This window comes from Tamandua tetradactyla, chromosome 3 (genome assembly GCF_023851605.1).
Source record: "Tamandua tetradactyla isolate mTamTet1 chromosome 3, mTamTet1.pri, whole genome shotgun sequence".
NCBI lineage: Eukaryota > Metazoa > Chordata > Mammalia > Pilosa > Myrmecophagidae > Tamandua > Tamandua tetradactyla.
This window is the reverse complement of record NC_135329.1, coordinates 56,502,371-56,520,836: the sequence shown is the minus strand read 5'-3', so window position 1 is coordinate 56,520,836 and position 18,466 is coordinate 56,502,371. Positions and strand designations below refer to the sequence as shown.

The 18,466-nt window shown below is 42.7% G+C and overlaps 1 long non-coding RNA gene across 1 annotated transcript; it reads right to left on the bottom strand.

The window, feature by feature from the left end:
• Positions 1 to 16,339: 16,339 nt before the first annotated feature.
• LOC143677319 (uncharacterized) lies at positions 16,340 to 18,456 on the bottom strand. The gene is made up of 3 exons (XR_013172508.1): positions 18,369 to 18,456; positions 17,828 to 18,055; positions 16,340 to 16,665 (listed from the first exon to the last, which is right to left on the bottom strand). It is a non-coding gene; the product is annotated as an uncharacterized LOC143677319 (long non-coding RNA).
• Positions 18,457 to 18,466: the final 10 nt, after the last annotated feature.

Genomic DNA, 18,466 nt, shown 5'->3' with positions numbered 1-18,466 from the left:
CTTTACTCCATTTTATGATGGAATAACATCTCATGGTATATAAAAGCCACATTTTATTTATAGCTTCATCAGTCGATGGACACTTGGGTTGCTACCATCTTTTGGCAATTGTGAATAATGCCACTATGAACTTGGTATGCACGTGTCTGTTCAAGCTCTGCTTTCAATTCTTTTGGGTATATATACCTAGAAGATGGATTGCAGGGTCCTAGGTAATTCTGTACTTAGCTTCCTGAGGAACTGCCAAATTGTCTGTGCTGGTTTGAAGCTATTACATACCCCCAGAAAAGCCATGTCCTTTAATCTTCCTTCAATACTGCTGGGTGAGACCTTTCTGATGGTTTCCACAGAGATGTGACCCACCCAATTGATTAGATGATTTCCAGAGAGATGTGTCTCCATCCATTCAAGATGAGGTTGCTTACTAGAGCCCTTCAAGAGGGAACTATTTTGGAAAAATACTTCAGAACCAGCAGAGCCACCAGAACCAAAAGAGCTCACACAGCCAGACACCTAGGGAAGCCTTATGAAATGATGAGAGAAAGTTGGCAGGTGTCACCATGTGCCCTCCCAGCTGAGAGAGAAACCCTGAACTTATCTACCCTTTCTTTGGAGTTACAGTATCTTTACCTCGATGCCACCTTAATTTGGACATTTTCACAGCCTTAAAACTGTAAACTTGCAACTTAACAAATTCCCTTTTGAAAAGTGGTTCCATTTCTCGTATATTGCATTCCGGCAACTTGCAAACTAGAACAGTCTTCCCCAACAGCTGCACCATTCTACATTCCCATCAGCAATGAATGAGTGTTACTATTTCTCTACATCCATTCTAACATTTGTAATTTTCTGTTTTTTTAATAGAGGTCATTTTAGTGAGTGTGAAATGGTATCTTGTTGCAGTTTTTATTTGCATTTCCCTAATAACTAGTGATCCTTAATATTTGCTCAAGCACTCTTTTTTTTTTTTGGCATGGGCAGGCTCCAAGAATTGAACCTGGGTCTCTGGCATGGCAGGCGAGAGAATTCCGTCACTGAGCCACCATTGCACCACCCTTCTTTTTTTTTTTTTTGTATGCTGTATGGCAGGGTCACATTTCCATGTGAGTATTCCATTATTGCAGCACTATTTGTTGAATTTTTGTTTATTTTGGGGAAGTGCTTGGACCAGGAATCAAACCCAGGACTCCTGTATGGCAGGAGGGAATTCTACCACTGAACCACCCTTGCGCTTTAAAAGTTCGTGCACTTTTTAACCGGTTGTATATCCTCTTTGGAGAAATGTCTATCCATGTCTTTTCCCATTTTTTAATTGGGTGGTTTGTCTTTTTATTGTTGAGTTGTAGGAGTTTTGTATATATTCTGAATATTAAACTTTTATCACATATACGGTTTCCAAATATTTTCCCCCATTGAATCTTTTCACTTTCATGATAATGTCCTTTGGTGTGCAAAAGTTTTTAATTTTGAGGAGGCACCAATTTTCTATTTTTTTTTTCTTTTCTTGCTTGTGCTTTGGGTGTAAAGTCTAAGAAACCATTATCTAACACAAGATCCTGAAGACACATCCTTACATTTTCTTCTAGGAGTTTTATAAGTCCAGATTCTTATATTTTAGTCTTTGATCCATTTTGAGTTAATTTTTGTATATGTTGTGAGATAGGGATCCTCTTCCATTCTTTTGCATAGGATATCCAGTTCTCCCAGCACAATTTGTTGAAGAGAGTATTCTTTCCCAAGTCTTGGGAGCCTTGTCAAAAATCAGTTGACCATACCCTTGTGGGATAGAAGAAACAATATGGAACTAGTAAACTTTATCACTGGGGAAACCCCCGATACTGTGTCAAACATTAGGGTACCTAAATTAATAGGCCAAGCCTTTGATCTTAAGGCTTACTCTTGTGAAGCTTATGTATGTAGCAGAGAAGCTTAGCCTATCTATAGGTATGCTGAAGAGCTACCTCTGGAGGACCTCTTTTGGTGCTCAGATGTGGCCTCTCTCTCCCTAAGCCCAATTCTGCAAGTGAAATCATTGCCCTCCCCCCACCATCACCACCACAGGGGACATGGCCTTCAGGGATGAAAGTCTCCCTGGCAGTGTGGAAGATGACTCTCAGGGATGAGCCTGGCCCTGGCACTGTGGGATCAACAATGCCGTCTGACCAAAAGGGGGAAAAGAAGTGGAACAAATAAGGTATTACTGGCTGAGAGAGTTCAAATAGAGTTGAGAGGCTACTCTGAAGGTCACTCTTATGCAAACCTCAGTAGACATCACTACCTATCATAGTTTGCCAAACCCCAACCAAAACCATTCCAGCCAGTCCTAAAGAACACTGAGGGCATTATATTAGATTCTACAAAGGTTCCATGCACTAGGACAACTTTCCAGAAAACTACAACCTCCAGATGTTGTAGATAAATCCTGAAATGCAGAAGGGCCAGACTCTCCAGAACATCAACTAGTTCCATCCCCCATCCCATATTATTGACAGTCCTTTCCAACATGAAAAAGTTAGACTGGGCATAGCCCAAATACCCATAAACAGTGAGAAAAAGAACAAAGGTGATTGTGGAGTTATACAGAAAAGGTCAGGTTTAACAAATGAATATGAGTGCTGAATCATTAAATTGATATTTTTTTAGTCTCCAGTATCTTACAGCAGTTAGAAGTAAAAACCTAAAATTGTGGACTTGTAACTCATACCAAACTCTGAAATCTGTTCTACAACTAATTGTTGTGATGTTCTTTGAAATTTACTGCTTTTTTGTATATATGCCATTTTTCACAAAAAGAAAAAGAAGAGTTGATTGTGATATAAATGCCAGCTATACGATGATATTGTGAACAATTGGTTGTACACTTTGGATGATTACATGGCATGTGAATATATAATATATACCAATAAAAAAATCAATTGACTATAGATGTTAGGGTCCATTTCTGAACTGTCAATTCCATTCCATTAGCCGATATATCTATCTTTGTGCCAGTATCATGCTGTTTTGACCACTGAAGGTTTGTAATAAGTTTTAAAGTCAATAAGTATGAGTTCTCCAACTTCTTTTCAAGATGTTTTTGGCTATTTGGGGCCACTTACCATTCCAAATAAATGTGGTAATTGGCTTTTCCATTTCTACCAAGTAGACTGTTGGAATATTAGTTTGGATTGCATTAAATCTGGAAATAAATTGGGGTAGAATTGATATCTTAACAATACTTAGTCTCCCAATCCATGAACATGGATTATCCTTCTATATATTTAGGGCTTTTATTTCTTTAAGCAAAGTTTTATAGTTTTCTGTGTATAGGCCCATTACATCCTTAGTTAAATTTATTCCTAGACATTTGATTCTTTTAGTTGCTATTTTAAATGGAATTTTTTCTTGATTCCCTTCTCAGATTACTCATTACTAGGGTATGGAAATACTATTGATTTCTGCTTGTTAATCTTATATGCTGCCACTTTGCTTAACTCATTTATTAGCTCCAGTATCTTTGTTGTGGATTTTCTTTGACTTTCTGTATATAGAAGTCAACTGCAATAGTCAACGTTTTATTTCTTCCTTTCTGTGCTGGTTTGAACCTTTATGTTTCCCCAGAGAAGCTTATGCTCTTTTAAACCAGTCTTGTGGGAGCATACCTATTGTTGGGTGGGACCTTTTGACTAGGTTGTTTCCATGGAGATGTGACTCTACCCATTCGAGGTGGGTCTTAATCTACTTGCTGGAGCCCTTTAAGGGACAGACATTTTGGAGAGAGCAGTGAGCCGAGAGATGCTAAGAGAAAAAGAAAACACCCACAGAGACATTTTGGACCAAAGGACCAGCAGATGTCGCTATGTGCCTTCCTATGTCCCATAGGACAGAGGAGCCCCAGATGCGAGCAGCCTTTCCTCCAAAGAGGCACCTTTTGTTAGCCTCTTCATTTGGCCCTTTTCACAGCCTTAATATTGTAACTAGTAATTTATTAAATCCCCTTTGTAAAACCCAATCCATTTCTGATATATTGCATTCCAGCAGCTTTAGCAAAGTGAAACATTTTCCAATATAGATGTATTTTATTTCTTTATCTCGCCTAATTACTTGGGCTAGAAATTCCAGTACAATGTCAAGTAACAGTGATGACAGTGGGCATCCTTGTCTTGTTAAAGATCTTAGAGGTAAAGCAAAAAGCAGAACTTTCGATGTTATTATCAAACATGGATGAATTTGAGACAAAAGCACCACATAAGATAAAGGAAGGAATTTCATGATACTAAAGGGTATAGTTCATAAAGGAGAAATACTAGTTAATTTTCTAGATACCAAATAACATAGTATCAACTTTACAAAGTTATAACTACAGGGTTTAAAGGAGAAATAGAAATATGCTAATAGTGGAAGCCAAAGAAATCTCTCAGTCAATGACAGATCAAGTGGAAAAAAAAACAATAAAGATACGAGACCTGAAAATAGAACCCTTTTTTTTCAAGTGTCAATGAAACAATAACAAAAATTGACCATATACTAGGTGTTATGGTTTCGGTTTATGTGTCACCACGTCCAGGTGATAGTGTCCAATTGTCTGCTCAAGCAAGCACTGGCTTAAATGCTACTGAAAGAACATTTTACAACTGGTTAATAAACCAGAAGGCTATTTATTAGATCATCAGAACACTGATTGCATTCATGGTTGATTACATCTGCAGCCGGCCAAGGGCAGTGTCTCCTGCAATTCATGACATTTACTCTAATCAGCTTATGCTGGTTTGAAAGGATGTATGTCTCCTAGAAAAGCCATGTTTTAATCAAAATTCCATTTTGTAATGGCAGAATAATCCTTATTCAATACTGCATGTTTGAAACTGTAATCAGATCATCTCCCTGGATGGTGTGATTTAGTCAAGAGTGGTTGTTAAACTGGATTAGGTGACAACATGTCTCCACCCAGTTGGGTGGGCCTTGATAAATTTCTGGAGTCCTATAAAAGAGGAAACATTTTGGAGAATAAGAGATTTGGAGAGAGCAGAGAATGCTGTAGCACCATGAAGCAGAGTCCACTAGCCAGCGACCTTTGGAGATGAAGAAGGAAAACGCCTTCCGGGGAGCTTCATGAAACCAGAAGCCAAGAGAGAAAGCTAGCGGATGATGCCATGTTCGCCATGTGCCCTTCCGGCCAAGAGAGTAGTTCGCCATGAGCCTTCTCACATGAGAGAGAAACCCTGAACTTCATTGGCCTTCCTGAACCAAGGTATCTTTCCCTGGATGCCTTTGATTGGACATTTCTATAGACTTGTTTAATTGGGACATTTTCTCAGCCTTAGAACTGTAAACTAGCAACTTATTAAATTCCCCTTTTTAAAAGCCATTCATTTCTGGCATACTGCATTCCGGCAGCTAGCAAACTAGAACATCACATATCAGACAAAGGTTTGTTTCCGGTATATACAAAGAGATCATACAACTCAACAACAAAAGAATAAACAATCCAATTATAAAATGGGCTAAAGATATGAATAGGCATTTTTCTGAAGAGCAAATACAGATGGCTCAAAAGCACATGAAAAGATGCTCATTTTCACTGGCTATAAGGGAAATGCAGATCAAGACTACAATGAGATACCGCCTCATGCCTATAAGAATGGCTGCTATTAAACAATCAGGAAACTATAAATATTGGAGAGGATGTGGAGAAACTGGGACACTTATTCACTGCTGGTGGGAATGTACAATGGTGCAGCCACTATAGGAGACAGTTTGGCGGTTCCTTAGGAAACTAAATATCGAGCTGTCCTATGACCCAGCAATAGCACTTCTTAGTATATACCCAGAAGAGCTGAAAGCAACGACATAGAGAGACATTTGCACACCGATGTTCATAGCAGCATCACTCACAATCACCAAAACATGGAAACAAACCAAATGCCCATCAACAGACAAGTGGACCAACAAAATGTGGTATATATACATATGATGGAATATTATGCAGCAGTAAGACAAAATGACATCTTGAAGCACATGACAAGATGTGTGCTTCAGAGGACATAATGCTGAGCGAAATTAGCCAGACGTAAAAGGACAGATACTGTATAATTCCACTTTTATGACCAGCATAAAGATATAATCAGAGACTTATAATACAGAATACAGGGGACTTAGAGATACATAGAAGCTAGAGATGGGTGAACCATTAGCTAATAAGGTTGAACTCCAATGTAAGGGAATAGACAGGAGTGAAGGTGATTCTCTAGGGGGTGTAGAAGTAATATTACCATATTGCAGATGAACAAGATTGAAAGGGGTTGTGTAGACCTACGTGTCCCACTGACTCACACTAGAAATATGAATGAGTTCTTGCAAGAATTACTTCAAAGATATGATTCTTGTATAAAGAGTGTTTAAGTTCAAGGTACAGGGGGAAAAGTGCTATTGCATGCTAACAGCTATGTTCAAAAGGAAACCATCAGCACTACCACAGCAACAGCAGAAGTAAATAATGGGGTGAGGGACAAGAGTTAAGAGGAGGTTTAGATCTCTTATTTGGTGAGGGTGTGTTTATTGGTTCTCTGTCTCTTGGGAACAATGAAATTATCTAAAATTGAGAATGTTGATGGACTGTGGACTTTGGGCCCTCTACATGATGTCCGATGAATGCATGTGGCTGAAGGACACACTGACGGAGAAGTAGAATGGCGAACGATGGTGTATACTTATGAACGAAGGCTGTGATGCTACAAAAAGGAATAACGGTGTGAGGCATACAATGATGTGAATGAACATGGGGGACAGTTGGTGAGACAAAATAAGCTAGAAACAAAAAAACAACAATGGTATGGTCACCTTTAGAAAATGTTTATAAGAAAACAGGGCCCTACATTGTAAGCTTTTAGAGCAGACACATTAAGTCTGGAGTGGTGATTATTATTTTTGGATTTTGAGAGGCTGTTTTATATATATAACCTGATATTTAGAGATAAGAATGAAGCCGAACAGGTTGGAGTTAAAGTAATTCAGAACACAGGGTTAAGGAAGACAGTGTCTATATTTTAGAACCACATGTACTCTTTGAGACCAATGGAAGAAAGGTTTGTTTGATCTGGAACTGAAATTTTCTGTAGTGCATAATCTAATTCAACCTATCTGTACTCATTTGAACAAATGAAACACAGAGAGCACAGAATGAGAGAGAGGTCCTTTAATCCTGTATAGATTATTGTAACGCCTAGAAACATTCTAAAGTATATTAACCAAATAATCAAAAAGTATTGGCAAAGTCCCCTGAGGGAGGAGAGAAAGCCTATGGAACTGTTAAACCTTACCACCAGGGAATCCTCTGATACTGTGTCACACTTTAGGGATACCCAAATCAATAGGTCATGACCTTGATCATGAGGCTTACTCTTGTGAAGCTTATGTAAGTAGCATAGAAGTGTAGACTGCCTATAGGCATGCCTAAGAGTTACTTCTGGAGGACCTCTGTTGTTGCTCAGATGTGGCCTCAGTCTCTCTAAGCCCAACTCTGCAAGTGAAATCATTGCCCTCTTCCCTACATGACATCCAGGGGTGAAAGTCTCCCTGGTGACATGGGAGATGACTCCCAGGGATGAATCCAGACCTGGCATCGTGGGATCAACAATTATATCCTGACCAAATGGGGGAAAAGAAGTTCAACTAATAAAGTATCAGTGGCAGAGAGAGTTCAAATAGAGTTGAGAGGCTACTCTAGAGGCTGCTCTTATGCAAGCTTCAGGTAGACCTTGCTACCTATCATAACCTGCCAACCCCCAACCGGAACCATTCCAGACAATCTTAAAGAACACCTAGGGCAATATATAAGATTCTACAAGGGTTCCAGGCACTAGAGTAACTTTCCAGAAACCTACAACCTCCAGATGGGTCCCTGGTCCAGATAAGTCCTGAAATCTAGCCCAGCCTCTCCAGAACATCAGATAGTTCCATCTCCTTACCCCATATTAGTGACAGACCCTTCCAATATCAAAAATTTAGAATTTCCAGAGCCCAAACAACCTCAATGAGAAGTTGGAAAGACCAAAGGTGATGGTGGAATTATACATAGAAGATAGGACTTAACAAATGAATATGAATGCTGAATCACTAAATTGATATCTCTTTTAGTCTACAGTATTTTAGAGGAGTTAGAAGTAAAAACCTAAAATTGTGAAATTGTAACCCATGTCAAAGTCTGAAATATGTTCTACAATTAATTGTCATGCTGTGCTTAGAAATGTATAGCTTTTCTGTATATAAGTTATTGTTCACAAAAAAAGGAAAAAAGTCAAATTGTGATGATAAAAAAGTATTTAAGCCCTCTAGCCTCCTATATTCTGGAGAAGCTAGAAGGGAAAAATATGAGAGGATCATATGGTACCCCATGACAAACTCTGGGATCTATCCTGTAATCACTTTTTGAAGAGTGCTTTGAAAACTATTGCTTTTTTATTTCTTTGCTTTGTATATATGTTATATTATACAATAAAAAAAATTTTTTTAAATCCATTGTCATTAAAAAAAAAAAGATCTTCATTGGAGCTGTCAACCTGTGGCCTGCCCTATGGAATTTGGACTTGTGCATCCCCATAGATGCATGAGACACATTTGAAAAAGCTCATATTTACAGATAGCTCCTGTTGGTTCTGTTTCCCTAGAGAACCCTGACTAAAACAGCTTGGTACTAGGAGTGGTTCTTGAAAAATAGTCTTAAATATGGATCTTGCAATTGGCTTTTTACTCTGATTAGACTCAAAGGCAATAATGACTTTATTTCCAATAATCAAGATGGCACTGACAGTCCATGGCATGAGTTGGCAATACAGATATGCAAAATGTCACCATTTGCTTCTGCTAATTGTACGCTTAAATGAGGCAAGGCTCTGGGTGACAATGTTTTTGACATCTTAACGGAGTTGTGTGGACCTAAGAGGTTTAATGATATTGGCTGGTTGTTCTTAGATGCACTGGATACAGTTCTGAGAGAAAGGGATGAACTGAAGGCTTCAAATCTGCAACTTAAAGGCCATATCAAAGATATAAACATTTCTGTGTGTGCCCTGAAAGAAAATCTTATTTCCTGTGGTCACAGACTTAAGATCTCTGAAAAATAGACCTAGAGTCTCATCATGTGAGCAGCAAATTTACAATATAAACTGAAATCTCAACCTTGCAGGATGTCCGTTGTTAGAGTGAAGGCTTTGATTGGAAAAGAACAGGATCTGTGAATTTGGGATGGGGACATATGGGTTGGTAATATGGCAGTGGGGACATGGAAGCCCTGGATTCTGGTGAGGCTTTGCTAGACAGACCTGTAATGGTCTGCCCTGAAGAAACAGCCACCCGATCTGCAGCCTGCCCTGAAAGAGACAGTAAACTGACCTCCAGCCTGCCTTGAAGAAACAGCTTCCCCACCTCCAGTCTGCCAAGAGGAGTATGCCATCCAACATCCACTTAAAATCATTAACCCTTCAGTACCTGCTAAACCTGTAACCTCCTTCTCTGGGGAAACAGCCCTCACTCCTCTGTCTGGAGAGAGTACTCCTAATTCACCCGATGAAACTGCAATGGAATGCCCTAAGGTAATTGGCTTGAAAGACATTTTTAATTCTTTTCATGGCCCACCCCCAACATCCCTCTTTTCTTCAAGACCTATAACTAGACTAAAGCCTCAACAGGTCCTAAAAGGTGAAGGTGCAAAGTGTGACCCATGAGGAGGTATGCTAGACCCCAAAAGAACTGCAATTTATAAAGACAGAAATCAGGGGCATATGCGTGGGAATGAGTATTAAGGGGGTGAGATAATGGTGGAAGAAATATAAAGTTGGGTCAGGCTGAATTTTTTATATGGGCCCACTAAGCAGAGATTCTGCACTCAATGTTGTAGCTTGAGGGGTTAGAATGGGTGTTAAGAGTTTGGGTGGTTGACTGAAACATGGATCAAAATGGCTGACATTCCTGACGTTGAAATGCTAGAACTGCTCTGGTATAATGTAGAAGAGAGGACCAAAAGGCTTAGAGAAAATGGAGTATTTGTGTGGATTTATCATAGAAGACCTGCTCACACCTGCTCCCAGGACTACCCAGAGGACACACCTTTTACCAGAACCGTGAGGAATGAATTTGTGAGACTAGCTCCATCATCCCTGAGCACTTCTGTAGTCGTCCTTCCCTGTAGGTCAGATATTGCTGTGGGAATTGCTGTCATTGAGCTGGAATCCTTGAAAACAATGGGTGTGATTTGATCCCAAGTTTGCAGAATCTACGTGGCAACAACTAATCACCAAAGACAAGGTGGGTGTTGCTACCATAATAAACAGCCGACTCAAAGCATCGGTCAAAATCATCTGACTCGCAGAGACATATGGCATGGGGTACCTAGAAGTAAAATAGATGAACAGCCTACTAAATTCTGGTTTGATCTGTATAAGCAGAAGAGTTCTACATCAAGTGAACAAAAATCTAACTTGAATTACAAAAATAGAGAGTCACAGCCCCTTAATCAATTATCAGACTTGAGACAGTTTACAGACCTAGAGCCCCTTGAATGAGGGGAAACCAGGTACCCTTCAGGAAGGACCCTGTTACACTGCCACAAATTTATACTGTTAATCTTCCTCCAAGCCTTCCCCAAAGAGACCTACGGCCTTTTACCAGGGTAACTGTGCATGGAGGAAAAGTAAATGATCAGGTATTTGGGGAATTGTTAAACACTAATGTTAAGCCATTAATGTTTAACAATTAATTCCAAGAGACCCAAAACATCACTGCAGTCCACCAGTCAGAGTAGGAGTTTATGGGGTTCAGGTGACTGGTAAAGTTTTAGTTTAGGTCTGTCACACAGTAGTTCCAGTGGGTCCCCAGACGGAACCCACTGTGGTTATTTCCCCAGTTCTGAAATGCATAATTGGAGAAAACATACTCAGCAACTGGCAGAATCCTCATATTGGTTCCCCGACTTGTGGAGTGAGGGCTATTATCATAGGAAAGGCCAAGTGGAAATCACTAGAACTGCAGAAGTGAGCTAGGTAGGTAGGAACCCTACCTAGCTAAATAGTAAATCAGAAATGATATTGGATTCCTCGAGGGATTGCAGAGATTAGTACTACTTTTAAGGACATGAAGGATGCAGGAGTGGTGATTCCCACCACATCCTCATTCAACTCTCCTGTTTGACCTGTGCAGAAAACAGATTGGTCTTGGAGGATGACAGTGGATTATCATAAACTTAACCTGGTGGTGACTCCAATTGCAGCTGCTGCTTCATAGGTGATATCATTACTTGAGCAAATCAACACATCTCTTGCTACCTGGTATACAGCTATTGATCTGGCAAAAGCTTTTATCTCAATAACTGTTAGTACAAACCACCAGAAATAGTTTGCTTTCAGCTAGCAAGGCCAGCAGTATATCTCCACTGTCATACTTCAGGGGTATATCAACTTTCCAGCCCTATGTCATAATCTTGTCTACAGGAACCTAGATTGTTTCTCCATCCCACAAGACATCACACTGGTCCATTATATTTATATCATGTTGATTGTTCCTAGTGAGCAAGAAGTAGCAACTATTCTAGACTTATCGGTAAGGCATTTGCATGTCAGAGGATGGGAGATAAATCCAATAAAAATACAGGGCTTTCCACCACAGTAAAATTTCTAGGTGTCCAGTGTTGTGGGGCATGTCAAGATATCCCTTCTAAAATGAAGGATAAGCTATTGCATCCGGCCCCTCCTACAACCAAATAAGAGGTACAACACCCACTTGACCTCCTTGGATTTTGGACACAACGTATTCCTCATTTGGGTGTGCTACTCCAGCCCATTCACTGAATGTCCAGAAAAGCTGCTAGCTTTGAGTGGGGACTGGAACAAGAGGAGGCCCTGTGACAGGTTCAAGCTGCTGTGCAAGCTGCTCAGCCACTTGGGTCATATGATCTGGCAGATCCAATGGTGCTGGCAGTGTCAGTGGCAAACAGAGATGCTTATCTGGAGCCTTTGACAGGCCCCTTTAGGAGAATCACAATGCTGTCCCTTAGGATTTTGGAGTAAAGCCTTATCATCCTCTGCAGATAACTGCTCTACTTTTGAGAAAAAGCTTTTGGTCTGCTACTGGGCCTTAGTAGAGACTGAACACTTAACCATGAACCACTAGGTTATCATGAGACCTGAGTTGCCTATCATGATCTGGGTGTTGTTTGACCCACCAAGCCATAAATTTGAGTGTGCACAGCTGCACTCCATCATAAAATGGAAATGGTATGTATGAAATAGGGCTCAAGCAGGTCCTGAAGGCACAAGCAAGTTACAGGAAGTGGCCCAAATGCCCATGGCCCCACTCCTGCCACATTACTTTCTCTTTCACAGCCCAGAGCTATGGCCTCTTGGGAAGTTCCTTACATTCAGTTGACTGAGGAGGAGAAAACCCAGGCCTGGCTTACAGATGGTTCTCCACAATATGCAGGTACCACCTGCAAATAGACAGCTGCGGCACTACAACCCCTTTCTGGGGTGTCCTTGAAGGTCAGTGCTGAGGGGAAATCCTCCCAGTGGGCAGAACTTTAAGCAGTGCACCTGGTTTTTCATTTTGCTTGGAAGGAGAACTGGCCAGAGGTGCATTTGTATACTGACTCATGGGCTGTTGCTAATGGTTTGGCTGGATGGTCAGGGCTGGGAAAGACAATAATTGGAAAATTGGTGGCAAAGAGTCTGGGGAAGAGGCATGTGGATAGACCTTTCTGAGTGGGCTAAAAACATGAAGATGTTTGTGTCCTATATGAATGCGCACCTGTTCTAGTTTGCTAGCTGCCAGAATGTAATATACCAGAAACAGAATGGCTCTTAAAAAGGGGAATTTAATAAGTTGCTAGTTTACAGTTCTAAGGCTGAGAAAATGTCCCAATTAAAGCAAGTCTATAGAAATGTCCAATCTAAGGCGTCCATGGAAAGATACCTTGGTTCAAGAAGGCCAATAAAGTTCAGGGTTTCTTTCTCAAGTAGAAGGGCACATGGTGAACACAGTCAGAGTTTCTCTCTCATCTGGAAAGGCACATGGTAAACATGATCAGGATTCCTCTCTCATCTGGAAGGGCACATGGTGAGCACAGCGTCATCTGCTAGCTTCTTCTCCTGGTTTCCTGTTTCATGAAGCTCCTCAGGAGACATTTTCCTTCTTCATCTCCAAAGGTCGCTGGCTGGTGCACTCTGCTTCTCATGGCTATGTCGTTCAGCTCTGCTCTCTCTGAATCTCTTTCATTCTCCAAAATGTTTCCTCTTTTATAGGACTTCAGAAATTTATCAAGACCCATCCAAATGGGTGGAGACATGCCTCCACCTAATCCAGCTTAACAACCACTCTTGATTAAATCACATCTCCAGGAAGATGATCTAAATTACAATTTCAAACATACAATACTGAATAGGGATTAGACGAAATGGCTGCCTTTACAAAATGGGATAAGGATTAAAACATGGTTTTTCTAGGGTACATACATCATTTCATATCAGCACAGCACCAGAAGGTTACTTCAGCAAAGGAAGGTTTTAATAATCAAGTGGATAAGATGACCCATTCTGTGGATACCAGTCAGCCTCTTTCCCCAGCAACTCCTGTCATTGCCCAATGGGCTCATGAACAAAGAGATCATGGTGGTAGGGATGGAGGTTATGCATGGGCTCAGCAACATGGACTTCCACTCACCAAGGCTGACCTGGCTACAGCCACTGCTGTGTGCCTAATCTGCCAGCAGCAGAGACCCACATTCATCCTCAGATATGGCACCATTCCCCAAGGTGATCACCCTGCAACCTGGTGGCAGATTGATTATACTGGACCACTTCCATCATGGAAAAGGGCAGCAATTGTTCTAACTACAATAGACACATACTCTGGATATGGGTTTTCTTCCTGCCCACAATGCTTCTACCAAAACTACCATCCATGGACTTTCGGAATGTCTTATCCACCATCATGTTATGCCACACAGCATTACTTCTGATCAAGGAACTTACTTCATAGCAAATGAAGAGTGGTAATGGGCACATGCTCACAGAATTCTCTGATTTTACCCCTCGTGTATTCAGTTCTCTGCATGAACATTTCCACCTCAGAATTTTCCTGATTCTGCTAACTCAAATAGCACCCTATCTTTCACTGTCCCCTCATCCTGCTTTATTTTTCTTCATAGAGTTAGTTATTTTCTTCGAGTTAGTTATTTATCACTAACTCGATGTATTTGTTTATCGGTTTACTGTCTTGTCCCTCACCCTCTCACTAGAATATAAGTTCCATGAGGACAGAGCCTTTGATCTATTCCTTGCTGTATCCCCTGGACATTGCATGGGAGTAGACGTTCAATAAATACTTATCAAATTAATTTTTTAAAAAAAAAAGACCTTCCTTGGAGCTGTCAGCTTGCAGCCTGTCCTATAGAATTTGGACTTGTGCATCCCCACAGATGTATGGGACACATTTATAAAATCTCATATTTATGGGTATGTTAGTTCTCTTAGAGAACCCTAACTAATACACTAGGCTACAAATAAAACCTCAGTAAATCCGAAAAAGTAGAACTAATGCAAACAACATTCAACATTCTCTAATCAGTATAGTAAACCTGGAAATGTGTCACAAAATCGGGTTGGAGGAGGTCTACTATCTTGGGGAAGAACACTCTCTTTTAAATAACTCATGCATGAGTCTAAGAGGAAGCCAGAACCCAAACTGTGAAATCTACAAAAATAATAATAATAATGAAACATTATATATCAGAATCTACAGGATTCAGCTAAAAGAGTTATCAGAGGAAAATTCATAGCCTTTAATTCATATGAATTAAAATTCATAGCCATTGAATAAACAAAAAAAGGGAAATTAATTATGCATCCAATGTAAGAAGTTAGAAAATGAACAACAAAATTAACCTATAAAAAGGAAATGGGAAGAGGGGGAGTGCATGGGTAGTTCAGTGGTAGAATTCTTGCCTGCCATGTGGGAGACCCAGGTTCAATTCCCAGCCTATGCACTATCACCACCCCACAGAAAATAAAAAGTTGTAAACAAATTCCCCTAAGATATACCTATCACAATCTGCATCTGTGTGTATATGTATAGATGTAGAAATATATATATATGTAAGGAGACACACATAAAAAAGTATATGGGGGGGCGGTGTGACAGTGGCTCGCTGGCAGAATTCTCGCCTGCTAAGCTGGAGACTCGGGTTCGATTCTGGGCGCCTGCCCATGCAAAAAAAAAAAAAAAAAAGTAGATGGGAAAAAATAACAAATAGAACAGTGAAATTAATGGAGTAGAAAATTAATGCCACAACATTTCCACCCTTTACCCACGTGCCCTCCTATCCTGAGATCGCTGCCCCTGCACTGCCCTCTCCCTGCCTCCTCCCTAACCCTCTCTGGGCTCATAGAGCAACCTCTCAGAGCCTGCTCCACCCACCATCTCCCCCTTGTGCCCTAAAGCCCAAGGCCTTTCTCACACACTGTCTCCATTTGAGAAAACTGTCCCTCCTCAAAGACAGTCTGATTGCAGATAAGCTCTTCATAGCTCTCCTTTTCTCCTCCAAGCCTGGCCCACCTGAGGGCTGTGGTGGAGGGAGAAGCCCACAGGGCTGCAGGGTCTGGCCCTAACACGCCTGGAGAAGAGGCTCCTTCTTATGCAATGGCTGCAGAGGCAAACCAGTGGGTGGAGGAGGGGGAGAGAAAGCACCCTACCCTCTGAAATAGCAGTTCCCAACCCTCACTGCACAGAATTACAACGGAGCATTTAAAAATGCCAGAGTCTAAACCCAATCACAGACATTCTGACTCCATTGATTCATGACTCTAAACTTTGATCCTCTAGTTGCAAAAGCAAACAGCAAAAGGAGAAAGAGGCAGCTTAGGACAGAAAAGATGGGCTTCGGAGCCATAGAGTTTGGAGTTCAAGCCTCATTTCTGCAACCCACTAGGACAACGACATGTCCACCCCCCCGCCCCCTGCCCCACAGTCTCAGTTTCCTCATATAAAATGAGTGCCTCTTAGAGGGGCTTGATCAGGATGGGAGATAAGATAGAATATCTAGCTCAGGGCAGAGTCCCTAGCAAGGCATGTGACAAATAGTGGCTGTTGACACCCTCCTCCCTCAGCTAGCTCTGACTCCAGTCGGTCACCTGCCAAAGCCGTACCCCAACCTCAGGGAATGCAAACGTGGGCCAGAGCGCGGGTGGGGCTGCCACACCGCAGCCAGGGTCAGGCGGAGGCTGGCACCCCAGACGGGGACAACCTTGGATCGACCATTCCAGAGCCTGCGAGACTATTCTGGTTCCAATTCAGAATGCCTGGCTCCTGGCTGATGGGCTTTGTCCCAAAGATGTAATTTCTATTTTGATTCTCTGGGACATTTAATGAAATGACTCCCAGACACCACGCGGTATGTCTGAGTTATGAAACCACGGCTTCTGGATCATCAACAAGACTCATGGGAACATCCCTCTCTCGCTGCTTCCCTTGAGGGGATGTGCTGGGTCCACTGACTCCAGGTGCAGAGGGGAGAGGCCTGATGCAACTGAGCCTTCACCCCAGAGCCCTGGAAGGTGCCTGCAGGCAGCTGCCCCAGGGCCTATCACCTCAGCCTGCCGTCCTGCCTCGAGTCTCTCTCTCTCCAATCAAGGCTTGTTCCAACTGCAGATCAAAAAATTCAGGGAGACAGGAAATCAATGTAGAGGGCTGCAAATGGCATTTTCAAAAGCAACAAATGAAACAGCGCCAGAATAGAAAACATGGGAATGCATGGTGCCTGGAAAGGGCAACTGTTTGAGGACACTCTGGCTGTGAGTGTGGAGACCAGGCCTCTACCTACTACGGGTGACAAGGTTTGGAAGGCTTGGAGCTAACCCATCACCTTGCCACCCTTCTGCCATGCAAATCTGATCGTGTCACTCCCCAGTTAAAATGCTGTGAGGGTTTCAGGACAGAGTTCCCATCCTTCGGCGTGGCACTGAAAGCGGTTCAAGACCTGGTTCCCCCGTCTCGGGTTCCCCCTGGCCCCTGCAAACCTCTACCAGACTCTTGCACAGCACCATGCATTGGTGCCCCGGCCTGGCTTGTTCTTCTTCCTCCCTTCCCTGCCTCCCCCACCCAGGCAGCTGGGAGGGCTCCTGGCTCTGTGTTCATGCGGCTCTCTGCGCAACCTGCCACCACTACCCTCGCCGGCTTGGGTGCTCGTTATTTGTTGTCATGTCCCTCCCCTGCATGGACAGAGGGGACCTCTGATTCCCTGGTGTCCCCACGCCCAGCACGAGCCGAGCCCGCTTGGTGCTCGCCGTGACTGGAGACCACGATGGCATGCAGGCCATTTGCCAGGGGACCCCACTCCGTATGCTGACTTCTCCCTGGGCTAAGATGACTTCCCGGATTCTACAGAAGCCAAGCTCCAAATATTTCAGGACGCCTTCCACTCCAAAGGAAGTAGAAGCCCTACAATTTCTCAACAGCTTGACTATTAAAAATAGAAATTCCACCTATACACCGGAATGGTTTGTTGGGGATCACCGAAGGGCCAGATTCAAAAGGTCCCCCACGTGTTTGGGGCTGACAAAGCTGCAGGGCTCAAAAGGTGAATGCTGCAAGGAGGCCAGCAGCTGTCTGCTGCTGGAGCCACATCCCCAAGGTCCGAGAAACTCCTAGCGCCATGGGGAGGCCAAATGCTGCTCTGCCCGCAATTGCATTCAACTCCTTTTCCCCACCATGCCAAGTGAACATCTGGACGACCCCAGGTTCCAAAGAAAATTGAAAAAGAAATAAATTGTGCATGAGTGAGAAAGCCTGAGACCTCACAGCTGACCTTGGAAGGACAGCAAGGAAGCACCTCAGGCTGCTGGCTGCCGTCTCTTTCTCTCCGAGTCGTCAGAGCGGAATACAGCACCAGGCTCAGGAACTGGGCACATGTGTTGGAAGGCAGAACCATGTCCCATGAGCAGTCAACCTTCCATTCCATTTTCTGGCCCAAAAGGCTTGAAACACCAGCATTCCAGCCAGTCCTTCCAGGTATAAGATGGTCTCCAGGAGACCCCTGTTGAGAGACAATGACGGGCAACACGAACATGATTTTCAGTTCACATCTAAGGCATAGCAGGTTAGCCAGGAGGAGTGAGAAGAGAAGGGAGAAGAGGCAAAGGGCCTCTTTACAGTCATCCCAATTAATCCCTGCTACCACCCTCTGAGGGGGCACTCATGTGACCCCATGTTACCGTGTCAGATGTGCTGAGCCCACTGACTCCAGGTGACCCCATGTTCCTGTGTCAGAGGCAGTGGCTCCCCGAGACGAGTCACCCATTCATTCATTCATTCATTCAAAAAACATTTATCCAGATAATCCCAAGTACCGTGCATGGCGCCAGCTTTCACGGAAGGCCCTGCCCCAGCCCTCACAGAGCTCACACCCCAGTGAAGCGAGCAGCCCATTGTGATCCTGCGTGACAAC